We start from the raw sequence: 18,487 nt of genomic DNA on the forward strand, positions 1-18,487 counted from the left end.
AGACCAAGTCCCAGAAGCAGCATTGAGCGGCAGGGCCACATGGCTAGCAGAACCATTCTTTCTGTCTGTCTGTAAAGTCTAAGTATTTGTTTGGAAGAAACCCCAGAGAATAAATGGTTTCAAAGTAGATGGTTTAAAGTTCTTAGTTCATTTATTTATTTTATTTATATCTGTGGTGTGTGCACACATGGGTACACGTGCATATATAGAGGGGTGCTATAGGCAGTTCCTGGGGATCTTTTCAAAAAGGCATTCAGTAAGTGCACTTTGGCTTCTCTCTCTTTAGCCTGTTGCCCACTGTGTGAATTTACTGCCCTAGACATTGAGTTGGGACAATATACAGTGACGATGACATAGAAGGAGGCTGAGCCAGTGGCATCATGGAGGAGTCTCAAGGCTCTGATGAACTGATTACTTGGATTTACTTTAAAGTACTGTTATTTTTGGTTACTGTTATTTAAATAGATCCTAACACATAGTGTACATCCCAGAGCTGGAGGGGTGGTTCAGCAGTTAAGAGCACTTTCTGCTTTTGAAAAGGCCTGGGTTCAGTTCCCAGTGACCACACAGCAGCTCACCACCCCCTGTAACCCAGCTCCAGGGGATCTGATGTCCCCTTGTGGCCTTCTGGGCATATACATACTTGTGTACATAGTGACTACTCTCACACATGTAAATAAATAACATAATCTTAAAATATATCTGGGACTCTCCAAGATGGCAGTGCCCAGCTCGTACCATATCTGAGTAGCAGGCGATCAGAAACTTCAGAGCAAGCGAGTGACCCGGCTGCTGACTCCAAATCACCAATGTCTGTGTTTTCTGGACAGCTCCTGGGTCTAAGAGACACACATGGTCCTAGACACCCAGCATTTGGCACCTTCTGCCTATTTGAACACCACTCCTGAGTTCCAGAAAGGCACAGATCCAGCATGCCGGCCCCAGACCCCTCCCACCTCCCTGAGGACAGTTCCTGGATACCAGGGACAGGGTCTCAGCCTCTGATGCGTGGTTCCACTGGTCCCTGGTGGAGACCAAATAGACAACTGGAGCATACAGGGTCCTGATGCAAGATGGCAGCACCCAGCAGTATCTGAGTGCCAGGAGCATAGTGTCTGCAGAGCAAGCAAGCTGCAGCACTGCTGACCATGAAACACCAGCATGCGTTCATGTTTCCCTGGAGAGAGAAGAGGATCCCAGTTGCTAAGCACATGTGGGGATGCCCTCAGACCCCCTGGCTACTCCCGCCTGCCTGAGGACGACTCCGATTCCAGAGACAGGCAGATCCAGCCTATGGTCCATGGCCCTACTAGCTGCCTTGAGGAAACCCGCAAGACCTCACTGGATCATAAGTTTAGAAACCTACACCCAAATTCCCTGCCTATAGGCTCAACTGTGACACAGCCCCAGTCCCACAACCTACTGCTCCCCCCACCCCCACATGCCTGAAAATCCCAGCAGGCTCCAGGAACAACCAGCGAACGCCAGGGACAACCAGATGGCTAAAGGCCAGTGTAAGAACAAAGTCAACAAGACCCAAGGCAACACGACAGCGAGCTCAGGACACCCTAACACAGCGGAGAACAACCCTAAATCTATGCCTATGAAGACGGTAGAGGCCTTTAAATAGAAATGAATAAATCAAAGAAATACAGGAAAATATGATCAAACAAATAGAGGTATTTAAAGAGAAAATGAATAAAACACTTAAAGAAATGCAGGCTAGCTGGGCGTGGTGGTGCACACCTTTCACCCCAGCACTCAGGAGGCAGAGGCAAGTAGATCTCTGTGAGTTGAGATCAGCCTGGTCTACAAAGAGAGTCCAGGACATCCAGGTCTCTGTGTAACAGAGAAACCCTGTCTTGAAAAACAAACAAAAATAGGAAAACACAAGTAAACAGGTAAAGAAAATGAATAAAATGGTTTAAGACCTAAAAATGGAAACAGAATCAATAAAGAAAACACAAACCAAAGAAATTCTGGAGATGGAAAACTTAGGAAGAGAAGAGGAACCGCAGAGGTAAGCATCACCAATAGAACACAAGAGATGGAGGAGAGGGTCTCAGGCATGGATGACGCAACTGAAGAAATTGATACACCCGTCAAAGAAAATATTAAATAAAAAAATCATGACACAAAACACCCAAGAAATCAAAGATACCATGAAAAGATGAAACCTAAGGATAATAGGAATAGAAGAAAGAGAAGATTCCAAGCTGCAAGAACCAGAAAATATTTTCAATAATATCATAAAAGAAAACTTCCTCAACCTAAAGAAAGAGATGCCTATAAACATACAAGAGGCCTACAGAATACCAAATAGATGGAACCAGAAAAGAAAATCTTCCTGCCACATAATAACCAAAACACTAAATGTACAGAAGGAAGAATATTAAAAGCCTCAAGGGAAAAAGACCATCCACCTGGACACCAAGTTAGACAAACAAGCACAAGGACTGCCTAGTGGAGCTGCAAACGTGGATGGACAGTCACCACGCACACACACACGGACACACACACATGCACGACCAGGAGGGCTAAAAGTGAGCCGTGCACATCAGCACAGGCCTGTGCATCAGGGTTCACACACAGTGAGGAAGTTGCAAAGAATGCAAGGATCTGATGAACACAATGTCCCAGGAGACAGCCGAGGGTGCCAACCTGTGGAAAATGGGGCCCGACAAGTGGGTGGCATCAACACATGGCCAGTGTCTGCTTCCACTTCCTGAGCCAAACAGGAACTGTAATAAAACCATTCATTTGATTTAAAGCCACCAATGCATCTTTAGTTAGTTATATATTTCATTCTGTATTTTTTAAAATTTAAAAATAATTTGATGACTAAGAAGGTCGGCCAGTCAGACGCTCTGTCTCAAAAGATAGAACAAAAACTCTGCATATATGTGAAGGATGGTGCCTGAAGAATGACAGCTGAGGTTTCCTCCTGCCACCACGTGCACACACCTGAACTCACATGCGCGTGCACACACATGGAAGGGAGGGAGGGAGGGAGGAAGAAAGAAAGAAGGAGAAAAGACAGAAGCGAAGAGAGAAAACTATTTGCTTGTTGTTTTGATACCCCCAAGATTTGCCAAGTTTCCAGGAGGAATTGGTGAATTTTTACATCCTTAAGGTAGGATTCCCAGGCTACAGATCAGGTGTGTGTGTGTGTGTGTGTGTGTGTGTGTCTGTGTGTGTGTGTGTGTGTGTCTGTGTGTGTGTCTGTGTGTGTAACAGCTGCTTCTCCATTTGCAGACACTGCACAGCCTCCTCTTCCTCTGGCATCTCCTGCTGGAAGGTGTCACACTACAGCTGGGCCTGCAGTGCCCACTTCCTGCATGCCAGAGTGGACAGTAAATCTAAGGGAAGCTCCTATTTCCCATAAAACAACACCGACACCTTTGATACCAAGGCACAGATTCATGAGAAAAGAAAATCAATACTTAATTTTCAGTTTTCTTGTTCACTTTTGCTGAAAACTAGTTCTTTTCTTATGTCCATCAGCTCTTCACACCTCCATTACGTGCTATATGCTGTCAGCTCTTCACACCTCCTTTACATGTTATATACTGTCAGCTCTTCACACCTCCTTTACATGTTATATGCTGTCAGCTCTTTACACCTCCTTTACATGTTATATGCTGTCAGCTCTTCACATCTCCTTTACATGTTATATGCTGTCAGCTCTTCACACCGCCTTTACATGTTATATGCTGTCAGCTCTTCACATCTCCTTTACATGTTATATACTGTCAGCGCTTCACACCTCTTTTACATGTTACATGTCAGCTCTTCACACCTCCTTTACATGTTGTATACTGTCAGCTCTTCACACCTCCTTTACATGTTATATACTGTCAGTGCTTCACACCTCCTTTACATGTTATATGCTGTCAGCTCTTCACACCTCCTTTACATGTTATATGCTGTCAGCTCTTCACAGCTCCTTTACATGTTATATGCTGTCAGCTCTTCACACCTCCTTTACATGTTGTATACTGTCAGCTCTTCACACCTCCTTTACATGTTATATACTGTCAACTCTTCACACCTCCTTTACATGTTGTATACTGTCAGCTCTTCACACCTCCTTTACATGTTGTATACTGTCAGCTCTTCACAGCTCCTTTACATGTTATATACTGTCAGCTCTTCACACCTCCTTTACATGTTATATACTGTCAGCTCTTCATACCTCCTTTACATGTTATATACTGTCAGCTCTTCACACCTCCTTTACATGTTGTATACTGTCAGATCTTCACACCTCCTTTACATGTTACATGTCAGCTCTTCACACCTCCTTTACATGTTATATACTGTCAACTCTTCACACCTCCTTTACATGTTATATACTGTCAGCTCTTCACACCTCCTTTACATGTTATATGTTGTCAGCTCTTCACACCTCCTTTACATGTTGTATACTGTCAGCGCTTCACACCTCCTTTACATGTTATATGCTGTCAGCTCTTCACACCTCCTTTACATGCTATATGCTGTCAGCTCTTCACACCTTCTTTACATGTTATATGCTGTCAGCTCTTCACACCTCCTTTACATGTTATATGCTGTCAGCTCTTCACACCTCCTTTACATGTTATATACTGTCAGCTCTTCACACCTCCTTTACATGTTACATGTCAGCTCTTCACACTTCCTTTACATGTCATATACTGTCAGCTCTTCACAGCTCCTTTATATGTTATATGCTGTCAGCTCTTCACACCTCCTTTACATGTTATATGCTGTCAGCGCTTCACACCTCCTTTACATGTTATATACTGTCAGCTCTTCACACCTCCTTTACATGTTATATACTGTCAGCTCTTCACAGCTCCTTTATATGTTATATGCTGTCAGCTCTTCACACCTCCTTTACATGTTATATGCTGTCAGCTCTTCACACCGCCTTTACATGTTGTATGCTGTCAGCGTTTCACACCTCCTTTACATGTTATATACTGTCAGCTCTTCACACCTCCTTTACATGTTATATACTGTCAGCTCTTCACAGCTCCTTTACATGTTATATGCTGTCAGCTCTTCACACCTCCTTTACATGTTATATGCTGTCAGCTCTTCACACCGCCTTTACATGTTGTATACTGTCAGCTCTTCACACCGCCTTTACATGTTGTATACTATCAGCTCTTCACAGCTCCTTTACATGTTACATACTGTCAGCTCTTTACATGTTTAATAAGTCAGCTCTTCATACCACTTCACATGGTTTAGAATAAAATCTCAGAAAATTTGATTCTTTCTGTTTATTCTTTCTGTTTATTCTGTATGTAGCAATTCCCATTATTTAATAAGTTAAGCTATTAGTATGCTTCCCAAACAATGGCAGGTTAGCCTCTGTCCTCTGAATCCTATGGGACGCCCGAACCCTCAGAGGCGCACAGCTCCTGGCTCACCACTGGGCAGCAGCGGCTCCCTCGGTTGCCTACCTTTCCCTCTCAGGGCAGCATCTATCTAAGGAATAAGGACCCTCCTTCTTGCAGACTCTTCATTCCAGACCATAATGAGTTTGTTAAGTTTCCAGGTGCTGATGTGGTGGGGACACATGGCCTGCCTCTGTACATCCCCACATTCTTAGGAGTGTTACTAGTTTTCATTTTTTTCTTTTGAAAGATTTATTCTCATTCCCTTCCTCCATCGCCCCCCCACCCCTCGGCTTTTCCTAAAAAGTCTTTAACTGCCAATAGTTAAAGGGCTGCTCACTAAGGCTTGGTCACATTGCCTGGTACACCCCAAACACCTGGCTTTTTCTGGGGGCCACAGTCATGGGGTTCAGCTTGGGATCTATGTCTGTTGGCTTACTCACCAAGAGATGAGAGCAGGTAAGAAGAAAGGAGTGTCAGTTGGGGAAATCCCCAAACCTGAGGTTTATTTTCAGTGTGAGGTGTTGTATTTTTTTTTAAAGGCTTTTGAACAACCGTTTTCTAAATTTTGACAGCATACAGTCCATCTTCTCAAGCTGAGATACATCTGGGCTCCTGGCAGCCCTCCCTCTGTCTGACAGAGCTCTGCACCCAGGGAAAGGCTCTGCCTTCCTGTGAAGAGCAGGAAGAAGGGCGTGGTGGGCGAGTGCTGGCAGTCTCCGACTCATCTCAGCAAGAGAGAAGCTTTTCTCACACATCTTGCCAGAGCTCTGCACATTTCTTTTCAGTATTCTCAACTAAACAACCTTTAACTTTTGTGGAGAACTGAGTTAATGTAACCTAATTTCATAGAAACAAAACAGATGTGTAATTCTTTTAATGTTCAAAATTCTATAAGGAACACATGTTGGATATCTTGCAAAGAAATGTTGCAAGTGTGTGTGAAAAATGAAGTTGTCTCTCTTTCAAAATCAGACATTAAAACTCCCTATGAGCCTGGCCAGACACTGTGTGCCTAGTTCTGTGCACTCACAGTCAGTACGGAGGCGGAGGGGTAAAAGAGGGCTTCATTTGCATACTAATGTCTAAGTACTTTCTAAACTAGAGTAATAGATACTATTTATTTATTTATTTATTTATTATTTGCATGCGTGCGCACATGTGTGCAGTGCATACATATGTGGTGTTTAAGGGGAGGCCAGAAGACAACCGCAGGTGCCGGTCTTCAGCACTGCCCACTGCTTTGCTGAGCCAGGAACACCTGGCTGGATGCTGACCCAGTACATTAGGCTGGCCTGCCTGTGGGCCCTAGGGCTCCACCTGTCTCTGCCTTTCCTCCTTGCTGGGATTATAAGAGCATCCCATGATGCCTAGCTCCCTGGGGGAATCTAACTCAGTTTCTCTGTCTTGCAAGGCAGTACTTTACCACATGAAATTTTCCCTGGCCCAGCACGTATATTTAACTCTTTAGAGTCGGGAGGCTGTCCCGGCTAGTTTTATGTCAAGTTGACATAAGCTAAAGTCATATTTTTGGCCATGGTTATTATGGCTTAAATATCATCTTCTTTAACCAGTAATTCATTGCATAATATGATATCCCAGCTCTTCCACCATCCTCGAAGTCATCAACTTCTTAACCCAGTGTTTCTTCATTTTTATCAAGTGAAACTCTCCCATTAGTCACAGTTTTGAGATGACCATCATGTGCAGAGGGACAGCAGGTCACCACCCTGACTCTAGCCATGACCATCGTGTGCACAGGGACAGCAGGTCACCATCCAGACTCTAGCCATGACCTTCATGTGCACAGGGACAGCAGGTCACCATCCTGACTCTAGCCATGACCATCATGTGCACAGGGACAGCAGGTCACCATCCTGACTCTAGTCATGACCGTCGTGTGCACAGAGACAACAGGTCACTACCCTGGACAAGGACCACGTGATTTGAGCTCAGTAGACAATGGAAAAGCACCAATGGGACACAGGCTTCCAGCTGGGCGCAGATCAAGGGCAGAGGGGAGAAAGAGGATTGAAGGCAAGGCCATCACTAAAAGGAGGATGCACAGTGGACAGAAGCAGTGAGAGAACCAATGGACCGAGGGCTCAGGAGGTGGAGAGGCGGACACCACTGACCTCTCACTAGCTGCAGCAGAGGAGGGAGCCTCAGATCTAAGACAGCCTGACACTGCTAGCTTCCAGAAAGGGGCTGGGTGGGTGTGGTCATAAGAGGTTTGAGGTGATAGCCCAGACTCAGGCTACAAGAAACTTGGAAAATTCTTCATTTCAACTGGCACAGCTTAGGGGTAGGGCTCTCAAAGTAGCATCTTTATGGAAAGGGGCATCTCTAGAAAATCTGTGTGCATGGCTGACAGGAGCTGGACAAGAGGGCCATGCAAGGTGGGGGAGGGGGAGGCTCACTTTGTCAGATGCTGAGACATTACACACAGTACACAACTGCTAACGGGTGGTCTTAGGGAGCAGAAGCTGTGCTTGGGTGTTCAACTACTACTAGGTTATGAAGAAAGAGAAAACACAAAGATATTTAAAAGTTTTTCTAATCAAGGTAAGACTAAAAGGATAAAGGGAGATGCTGGATATTCTTTTTTTTTTATTTTAATTTTTTGGTTTTTCAAGACAGGGTTTCTCTGTGTAGCCTTGGCTGTCCTGAATTTGCTTTGTAGATCAGGCTGGCCTATAACTCACAGAAATCCACCTGCCTCTGCCTCCCAAGTGCTGGGATTACAGGTGTGTGCCACCACCACCCGGCTGATGTTGGATATTCTGATGGTTGTTGGAGGGCTTTGGGCTTCATTTTTATTTTTAGACTTGAAAGATTTGAGCAAAGTCTATAAAGATACAGTGAAGCAGGAGGGATCAGGATGAAGGAGAGGAGGGATCGGGATGAAGAAGAGGAGGGATCGAGATGAAGGAGAGGAGGGATCAGAATGAAGGAGAGGAGGGATGGGATGAAGGAGAGGAGGGATCAGGATGAAGGAGAGGAGGGATCAGTATGAAGGAGAGGAGGGATCGGGATGAAGGAGAGGAGGGATCAGTATGAAGGAGAGGAGGGATCGGGATGAAGGAGAGGAGGGATCGGGATGAAGGAGAGGAGGGATCGGGATGAAGGCGAGGAGGCATCGGGATGAAGGAGAGGAGGGATTGGGATGAAGGAGAGGAGGGATCGGGATGAAAGTGTGTGTGTACGTTGAAAGGGTGTGCACCTGTGGAGGTGACAGGACAGCTTAAAGACTTAGTTCTCTCCTTATACCCTGTGGGCACCAGGGCTTGAAGCACTACACGATGAGCCATCTCAAGAGCCTTATAGTTTATAAATTTTACTCGCGGGCTGGATTAGCACCAGCAGATAGTCTACTTTAGAATTCTTATAGGACATTGCCTTAATGAACAAAAGTTCATTACTGAAAACGTCCCAGTATATTATAGAATAAAGAATTCACATGCATATGCACATGTACACGTGCACGCATGCGCATGCATGCGCGCGCGCGCGCGCGCACACACACACACACACACACACACACACACACACACACACACACACCTGTGCACAAAGCCAAAGTTGTGGATCAAGCAGTTTAGTTCTATTTCCCTAGAGCATGGTCTTGGAAGGTAAAGCGTATTCCATTTCCTTAGCGTCAAGGGTGTTTCCTTCGAAAGCTACATGAAAATGCCACCGTCTCGGGCCAGTCTAGGTGTACCAGTTCTTCATGTAATTGATTCCTTCACCACTTCTGCTCCAATCCATCTTCTCTGCGATGCTTTCTTTTCATCATGTGGTAGAACTTAGAGGAAATGTCTACTGGCAACGGTGTTTTCTCCACCGCACAGCAAACTTCCTGGCGGGAGAGACTGCATGAATCAGTTACACCAGGGCAGCCCTGACAAAGCTGGGCCTTCTCAGCCTTCTGTGTGTTCACTGGCGCAGAGCTTCTCTCCCCTGCTCACTACAGAGTCAAGAAAACTGCTGTACCTTCTAATGCAGAGATAGAAAATTAGAATTTTTCCGTGACTGAAAAAGCTTTTTGTTAAAACATGAATAAGCATCTTGAGTCCAAGTTCATCCTTTTCTTAAATTAACCAGCTTTGAGGATCCTGAAAAGGACTCTGAGGTCCCTAAAACACACAGATGCACACACACATGTACATGCACACACACACACACACACACACACACACACACACACACACACACTCGGTCTGCCTGCCCCCCACCCCCCGACTCTGTTAGATGTACTGAGTAACCACTCATAATTGCTAGTCTATATTATGGATTTCATACTGTGGGATTTGGAAAATCTTTGCTCTCTTTCCCCAGAATTCTTTAACGTGACACCCGCCTAGCAAACGATTTACAGCTTACCTCAGGCAAGCCCATGTCTGGGAAACCATTGAAGAGCGAGTCATGCTGAAGGGACTCTCCCATCTTGTGTGTTCCCTCATACATGTGCGGACACACACGGGAGCTTTATAACAGCTCTTCTTGGCTAATGAACGCAACATGAAAGCAGCTGTCAAGACGCAGGAAATGGAAAAGGGAGCCAAGGGCCAGAAGGATAAAAAACGCCCAAAGATGCCTAATCCACAAACTGTGAATGGTGACTCCTCTGGTCAAAGAGGATTTGAATAGGGATTAGCGATCTCGAGATGAGATTACTCTGGAGATGTGGCTGGCTCAGTGACACAATCACATGTTCATACAGGAGGCAGAGGAAGGTTGGCAGAGGCCATGGGACCGAGGAAGGTGTGATGGCTGGCCTCCGGCTGACTCGGTTTGGAATCACGTAGGAGGGCTGGTAAGGCACACTTTGGGGAGAATCTATAAGGATGGTTCCAGGGAGTAACAGTGGAAATACCTGTAAAAGCCATGTTTCCCCAGATGCCTGAGGAGTGAGCAATTGTGAATGAGAACTAAGCCTAGAGAGTTTCCTCCCCTGGTAGGAACTCACCCTGTAAACGCAGGGCCCTCCCCACTTGGGTGTAGTCTGCTTCTTCTACGTTAACAGTCAGAGCTCAGAGTAGAACAAGGATGGGTCGGGGAGCAAAACCAAACAGCAGAGTCCAGTAGCCAAGGAGACTGCTGGGAAAGACGCTCGGCAGGTACAGAACACAGCTATGTGTTGGAAAAGGTTTGCCATCGCAGCACCACAGGCCAGGAGGCTGGACAGCAGTTAATTCTCCAGAGGTCTGAATCCAAGACCCAAGGCACCCGCAGGGTCAGTTTCTCCCAGGCTCCTGTTCTTGGCAGGAAAGTCTGGCTTTCCTGTGCCCTGCTTTCCTCTTCTTACAAGGACATCAGACGTATTGTGATGGCTTCATCTTAAAGTTGATCACCACTGTAAAGACCCTGTCTCTGCAGCAGCCACATTCAGAGGAACAGAGAGTTAAGAGGTGAGACACAGTTTACCCCAGAGTTAGCTGTGGTCCACAGAGGTCTCCCAAGAGGGAAGGTTGAACAAAGAAGGGAACGTACTGGATTGGTAACCCAGCAACGGCTATCTACAGGGTGGGAAGGCAGAAGCTGGGTGCCCAGCCCAGAGCAGGACACACAGCAGCCCCCATACAGCACTGAAGGCCCAGAGGCCCCTGGAGAGGGCTGGCGTTGAGTCTACCTAAAGACTCAGGTGGACGCAGGTGGGAAGACGCACAGTCACTCAGAAACCAAAGGGGCTTGCAGACTCACTGCTGCCTCCTCCCACTGCCCTTTTGCCACCTGTGCCATGTACCCATCCAAAACGTCACTTTACCCCCATCCAGGGTAGGTTGTTCCCCCAGCCACTGCCCCATAACATCCATCCTTTCAGGAAATGACTTCAGGGGACAGGTGCATCCCTCAGTCCAGACCTTTCTATACAATCAAGTTGACAACAGCCAAGACCAGCCATCACGCCAGGCAAAGAGTGATGACACACAATAAGAAAGACCAACTTAGGTCACAGAATAAGCCTTGCTCACCAGATACGGGTATGTGTGCGGAGCAGAAAAAGCGCCTGAGGTCACAGGGACGATGTGCTGGCCACAGCAGTGTGATTCTGTCAAACCCGTGAGCACAGCACCTGGGTGTATGAATAGGATCAGAGCGGAGCTTGGGAGTTAGGCCAGCAGGTACTTTGGGGAGCCCCTGAAAGCACCCCTTCCAATTCTGGACCCCAAGCCAACAAAGGCTGCACAGGCGCTGGACAAGGTCAGAAGAGAACCGCTGGACAAGGTCAGAAGAGAACCTTGTAGAATCACACGCTTTTCTGCCATTAGAAAATGGGGATTCAGCCGGGCATGGTGGCACACGCCTTTAATCCCAGCACTTGGGAGGCAGAGGCAGGTGGATCGCTGTGAGTTCCAGGCCATCCTGGTCTATAAAGCGAGTCCAGGACAGCCCAGGCTACACAGAGAAACCCTGTCTCAAAACAACAACAACAAAAAACCAACCAACCAAACAAAAAACCCCAAACAAAAAGAAAATGGGGATTCTGTGATCTCTCAGCCCAAGGGGGAGGGAGCATCCTCTCTCAAAGCATTCTCTCAGACAAGAGTGATCAGAGATTCTGGAGTCTGCAAATTATACATATAAAAGACTCAGAGTTGCCAAACCCATTTTTAATATTAGTGATTTAGTTAAGAAAACATTTTATGGCAATATGATTTTTTTTAACCACCTCAGTAATCAGTTGTTTCTTTAACAAAATAGAAACTATTTATTTTCTGTCTCTGTCTCTCTGTCTCTCTTTGTCTCTGTCCCTGTCTCTGTCTCTGTCTCTCTGTGTGTGTGTGTGTGGGGGGTGTGTGTGTACCCACTGTACCACAGAGCACACATGGAGCTAAGAAGACAACTTTCAGAGGTCAATCCTCTTCTACCCGGCAGGTCTCTACCCTCAGGCTTTGTGTACTTGCCTTTAGCTGCTGAGCTGCCTCAGCAGCCCCTGCTGTGCAGTGTACCATATATTAGGCACCTCCCTATGCCTAGCACAGCCCCTCTCCTCACGAAATTTACTTTAGTAGTGGAGATAGACAACACAAGCACACATGTGCACTCGCACTCACACGCACACACAGTGTGAAATGGCAACAACAATGTCTCTGCAGTGAGTACACGAATCAGGAAAGGGGAACAGGACTGATGCCGCGCTGTCAGAGCCCTCCGGGACAAAGCTAAACGATGACCTGGAAGATTAATGCCAACAGATAATCTTCATTTGCCCAGACTTGAACTCTGCTTCCTTCCACCAGGAGGAAACTGAGGCCCAAAGACGTTCAGTCCCAGCACAGGGCTGGCTGCGTCCTGCTTCCTCCTGCTGCTATTCATAGTCGCTCCCATAGCTCCATGGAGGCTCTGCTGGGCACAAACTTACCACTTATTCCTTTTTAATTAGCAGTGCAGGGAAACAGATGGATTTAGCAGAACTCCAAGCTCCTACACCTTCACTGCCATTGCCCCTTGGTTCTGAGGTGCTACACAATCTGGGCATTTAGCTAATAGGAGCCAACCTCAAAGGCAAGTGTCCACAGAGCACAGGAGATCTCTTGGAGAGCAGACAGTCCAACTGTGGTAAGGAGGAAGAACCTCAGGGACACGGGTATAGGAGGGGTTATAGATTTTCAAGCCATCCAAATTCTCAGTGAAAACTGAGAAGTAGTGAGTGGTGCATTCGATCAGTAAGAACAGGCCATACTGTGTAAGTTACCATACCCCAGGTGAGTGTGGATGAGACCAGAGGAGACTGTTAGCAAAGGGGGTTTCAGAGTTGGGCAATGTCAAGCAGCACTAGAAAGATGAATCAGAAAAGGATACAGGCCCACACAGTCAGCACACACAATGGCCCACAGCAGACAGTCAACACAGTCAGCACATACAATGGCCCACAGCAGACAGGCAACACAGTCAACATGCGCAATGGCCCATAGCACACAGCACACAGTCAACACAGTGGACATGCACAATGGCCCATACACAGAGCACAGTCAACACAGTGGACATGCACAATGGCCCACACACAGAGCACAGTCAACATAGTGGACATGCACGATGGCCCACACATAGCACACAGACAACACAGTGGCCATGCACAATGACCCACACACAGCACACAGTCAACACAGTGGCCATGCACAATGACCCACACACAGCACACATAGTCAACACAGTGGACATGCACAATGGCCCACACACAGCACACAGACAACACAGTGGCCATGCACAATGACCCACACACAGCACACAGTCAACACAGTGGCCATGCACAATGGCCCACACACAGCACACAGTCAACACAGTGGACATGCACAATGGCCCACACATAGCACACAGACAACACAGTGGCCATGCACAATGGCCCACACACAGCACACAGACAACACAGTGGACATGCACAATGGCCCACACACAGCACACATAGTCAACACAGTGGACATGCACAATGGCCCACACACAGCACACACAGTCAACACAGTGGACATGCACAATGGCCCACACACAGCACACAGACAACACAGTGGCCATGCACAATGACCCACACACAGCACACAGTCAACACAGTGGCCATGCACAATGGCCCACACACAGCACACAGACAACACAGTGGCCATGCACAATGGCCCACACACAGCACACAGACAACACAGTGGACATGCACAATGGCCCACACACAGCACACATAGTCAACACAGTGGACATGCACAATGGCCCACACACAGCACACACAGTCAACACAGTGGACATGCACAATGGCCCACACACAGCACACAGACAACACAGTGGCCATGCACAATGACCCACACACAGCACACAGTCAACACAGTGGCCATGCACAATGGCCCACACACAGCACACAGTCAACACAGTGGACATACCTGATGGCCCACAGCACCCACCGAGGACATGTACGATGGCCAGTGGCACACAGTGCAACATAGTTGACATGCACCATGGCCCCACAGTCATAGGTGTGACAGGTGCACAAGGCAAGTGTGCACACATTTAACCCCTGCCACTCAGAGTCAGCTCTTTCAGACTATTGTTACAATTTAGAAGCTACCCTCAACACTGTCTGCTTGCCCTTCTGGGACTCTGTGTGTGCCAAATGACTGCAGGCATTCACCCAAGTAGGACATTTTGATTGATTTCAACCAAGCCTGCCTATTAAGGCACTGGGGGAGCAGTTAGCTGCTCCAAGTCCCAGGCTGAACCCTTGGAGATCTTGATGGAATGAGCCTTGATTGAAGTGCAGGCAGCAGTGTTCACAGAATCACTCCTGGGTGACCTGCTGCACAGCCGTGGGAGCCTCTGGTGCAGGTTGAGAGAAACCAAACATGCAGACAAGGGGGCTCTGGACTCCCAACACCACAGTGATGGTTATGAAACCACGGCTTCAAGAACTTTTCCCTTCCAGTACACACTGCTCTTTGGGTGGGCAAAGTTTCAAGTCTCCTGAGCCCCATGCTAAGACCTTACGAGGGCCAGCACCAGAGCACCCAGGCCCGGAGGGAAAGGCGATACAGGAATTGAGGAGACCAGGCTTGACGACAAAGCCAACAGCTTGCTCTGTGATAGGTAAAACTATTTGATCACTAAGACCAAGCCAACCACTGCAATGGCGCAACGATTCCCTAAATCACTGGCAATGTCCTACTCTGTGCAGTGTTGTGCAACACTGTCCCCTGGGCAGGCCGTGGCTGTCATCTCTGTGAATTCTCATCAGCTGTCATCACCCACGTGAGAACTACGCAAGAGCAAGATGATCAGTGGTCCCTCGTGGGTGGGAGTGGGGCTTGTGAGGCTCTGCCCCCTCTGAGGATTTAAACATGGCTAACAGTTACTTGGAGAGAGGGACACATTTGCCAGTGATGACGCAAAGGCTCGGAGTTCCCATGCTCTGTAAGTAAGTAAGAAAAGCGTTCCTCCGAGCTAGCTTTGAGTGGAATGGCACCTTGGGTTTCCTGTTGGTGCCCCATCTGGGGTGGAGCAGACATTTGCTAACACACCCCAACCCAGGGCAAGTTCACACAACAGCCAGGAAGCACGAAGGCAAATGACAAGCTTGGGGAAAGCAGTAATTCTGTCTTGATGCAGCCACAGAGACCAAGCACAGTACTCAGCACCCAGTACTCACTCACAAGCAACCGAGAATCATCAGTCAGCTTCAGCATCATGAAATGATTTGTCCCAAATAGAGAAAGAGTTTGTGATTGGCCAACGGTCGGCTCTCCCAACGCATGAACCTTCAGACCTGCTCTACTGTTTGCGTATCCAGTAACATTACTAATTAATTACTAATTATTTTGCAATCAAACACAATACATCAGGGTGATGAGATGTGTGAGAAAGTAGTTGCTATGTGAGGACCTGAGTTCAGATCCCCAGAACGCACATAAAATCTAGCACAGTACAGTAGACCTATAACCCAGGCACCAGGGTGGCTGCGGGGAGGAGGGGTATGGGGAGGGGGCGGGCCTGTGGAACCTGGGTTTGCTGGTCAGTCAGCCTAGTCTAATAGGTTAGCGTTAGGTTTGGTGTGAGACCCTGTCTCAAAACATAAAGTGAAGGGTGTTAGAGGAAAACGCCGACATTGACTTATGGCCTCCATACACTGGTGCGCGCGCCACACACACACACACACACACACACACACTATCTTTCCAACTTAGCCACACTCTGTGTTTCATGAGAGGGATCTATCCTAAGAACCTCTGTTCTTGTGTAAATGTCGAGTGTGCACATACAAACCTACATGACACCGGCCAATTGCTGTAGTCAGGAACTGCACTCTCTCCCCTCCCTTCCTCTCTCTCTTTCCCTCCCTCCCTCCCTCTTTTTCCCCTCTCCCTCTCTCTACATATAAATATGCATGTGTGTGCTCTCTCTCTATGTTTTATATATATTATATATTTACTTTGTATTATATATACACAAGTATGTGCGCGTACATATGAACTCTCACTATATATTAACTGCATTGTGTTATCACTGTAACCATAAGACTTACTAGCACTACACAACAGACAACGACGCCAACTTTACAGATGGAGAGAAGCTCAGTCATCAAGGGTTGAGTACTTGCTTCCAGCCTGACTTCAGAGGCCAGGCTCTGCCGCGCTGCCCATCACTGCCTCCCTCATCTGCTCTCCATCACCCACAGCTCTAAAGGCATGACAGCAAATGCACAGTGTTGGACGACACCTAAGACTCCTTAGCACCCCACAAGCTCCAGACAGCACTTCAGAGGCTCCACTGTGAAGGCACAAGCAGCCACACACAGACCCGTGGAAGCTCCTGAGAGGTTCAAGCAGAGGCCCCGGGTCCAGGTCTGCACATTCACATTCCTGTGTCTGACGGTGCCAGCTCCTCCGGACTCCTGCTCTCAGAGTATCCGTGAGGTTAGCAACCCTGAGCATCTGGTCCCAAATACACCAATGGGAATGAAGGAAGCAGGAGAGGAAAAGGATGAACGCTTAAAGGTGGACACATTGAGAGGGCAGAAATTGCAAGAGAAGTAAAATAAGCAAGTTATTATTTTTGTTTGTGTGTTTGTTTAGTGTCACAGCCTGAGGAAATGTCACTGTCTCCTGTATGGATTGGAAACTGATTAGGAGACTGTAAACCTGGAGGTGTCCCTGTTGTAAGACCCAGCACTGTGGGACACGGTGGAAACATTCAGTCTAACAAAAATACCAAAAAGCTGCACCACATACTCGGTCTGGACTGGACGGGAGTCGATCAGGATCCTTGTCTTTGTTACTTTTCTGCTGTTGTGATAGAAATTAGAAATAACCTTAGGGAAGCAACTTAAGGAAGGGTTTGCTGTGGCTCAGAGCTCATGGCACTGTCTGACATGGCAGGGAGACAGGACAGCGAAAGCCTGAGGTGGCTGATGCCACAGTATCCGTCGTCAGGAAAAAAAGAGCGATGGCTGACTGTGTCCTCCTCACTTCCTCCAGAGTCCCAGCCCAGAAAATGGCATCAGTCTGCAGAGGGAGAGGACCCTGACGCATGACCAGAGCTAACCCACCAGGAGATCCCAGAGCCATGCCTTTCGGGGGTCTAGATTCTGTCCAGTGGACAGCACTGATCACCACACTTTCCCCAGCTGTCCCTATGTCTAACACGCACAGAAAAAACTCTTCAAGAATGGGAGGGACAAAACATCACAGCACCAACGGGGTTCGTCCTAGGTACGGTCACTGCTGCTGTGAGGAAACACCATGACCAAAGCAACTTGGGAGCAAAGGGCTTGTTTTGGCTTACACTTCTAGGTCACAGGGAAAACAGGGCAGGAACTCACACAGGGCAAGAACTTGAGGCAAGAACTGACGCAGAGGGCATGGAGGGTGCTGCTTACTGGCTTGCTTCCCGTGGCTTACTCAGCCTGCTTTCTTACAGAACCCAGGACCACCTGACCAGGGATGGGCCCCTTCACGTCAGTCATTAATTAAGAAAGTGCCCCCTTCCCCTTCTGGCATTGCAGGTGTGGCTGCTGTGTCACATGTGCGTCAGTAGGTGGCAGAGGGGAGAGAGGCTCTGTCTACGCTCAGTGTTCTGACTGTGGAACATTGAATAATTGGTAGCCTGACACCCCCTGAAAAGAGCGAGCCTGAGACAACCACCAGTAAGGCACCAGGGGCCTGGAGGAGCTAGCCTGAGACATCCACCAGTAAGGCACCAGGGGCCTGCAGGAGCTAGCCTGAGACATCCACCAGTAAGGCACCAGGGGCCTGGAGGAGCTAGCCTGAGACATCCACCAGTAAGGCACCAGGAGCCTGGAGGAGCTAGCCTGAGACAACCACCAGACCAGCGCGTGGGGTCCTGGCAGGAAACTACCCTAAAACGACCACCAGACCAGCGCATGGGGCCCAGGCAGGGAGTTAGCCTGAGATGACCACAAGTCCAGCACCACATACACCTTGACCAAGGTAGACCCATGCCCAAGATAAACCCTGCCTGGTGCCATTATGCACCAGAGGCATGCTGGGTACCACCAAGAGGAGCAAGTAAGCAGTGGAGACATGGAAGAGGAAGAGAAACAGCAGGGTTGCACACAACAGAGAGAGGCAGAACTGGAGACTCGAGGGCAGTGAGGAACAGCCTGGTGT

General features: G+C 47.9%; 1 non-coding gene across 1 annotated transcript; it reads left to right on the plus strand.

Moving 5' to 3' along the window:
• The first annotated feature begins 17,840 nt into the window (after nt 1-17,840).
• Nucleotides 17,841-17,971, plus strand: LOC127197768 (small nucleolar RNA SNORA17). The gene has a single exon (XR_007831734.1). It is a non-coding gene; the product is annotated as a small nucleolar RNA SNORA17 (small nucleolar RNA).
• Nucleotides 17,972-18,487: the final 516 nt, after the last annotated feature.

Source organism: Acomys russatus, chromosome 13, assembly GCF_903995435.1.
Source record: "Acomys russatus chromosome 13, mAcoRus1.1, whole genome shotgun sequence".
Taxonomy (NCBI): Eukaryota; Metazoa; Chordata; class Mammalia; order Rodentia; family Muridae; genus Acomys; species Acomys russatus.